The sequence below is a fragment of the Lactuca virosa genome, chromosome 2, assembly GCF_052849685.1.
Source record: "Lactuca virosa cultivar CGN04683 chromosome 2, Lactuca_virosa_CGN04683_v6, whole genome shotgun sequence".
NCBI classification, from domain to species: Eukaryota; Viridiplantae; Streptophyta; class Magnoliopsida; order Asterales; family Asteraceae; genus Lactuca; species Lactuca virosa.
Window position 1 is genome coordinate 43096073 of NC_136427.1, and position 661 is coordinate 43096733.

Sequence of the window (661 nt, forward strand, 5' to 3'; positions counted from 1 at the left end):
TATTTGGGTTAAGTGAGCAATAACGGGCGATACCTCCAAGGGTCGTTCGTAGTCTGTAGTTATAATCAAAGTCTCCTGGAAGGAGAGCGAGAGTTTGTGTATAGATCTATACGGGGGTGACTCCCCCACACCTCAGCTGTTCGCTACAGTTAGACTCGGCCAGTCTAGGGTGACAAAATCTTAAGATCAATTCCGACGCACGATAGGTAGCCAAGACAGACGAACTAGTCATTATTATGCATGGTTATAACGACTCACAAAAATTAATTAATCCAATACCATCCGAAAAATCAAGGAAGAGTAATCAAAATCATTCATTGTGGCAGTATAACAATTTGAGAAGTAACTGTATTTTATGTATTCAGAAAACATCGGGTTTTTCGAGGAAATCAACATCACTCGCTTGTGTCCTTCTATAACTATAGTACAAAACTCCCTTTTTATACACGTTTTGAAATCATTCATGCATCAACTTATGGATCTCCACACTTTGATAAACAACTGTCTTTTCAGAAAATATCGGATTTTCTGGGTTTTACAAACTACACAAATCATTTTTATCACAACCCTGCTTATGAACTCACCAACATTTCATATGTTGACCGTTTTCAAAATAACTTGTATTCTCAGGTAACAGGTAAGCTGCAGGGTAATATCAAGT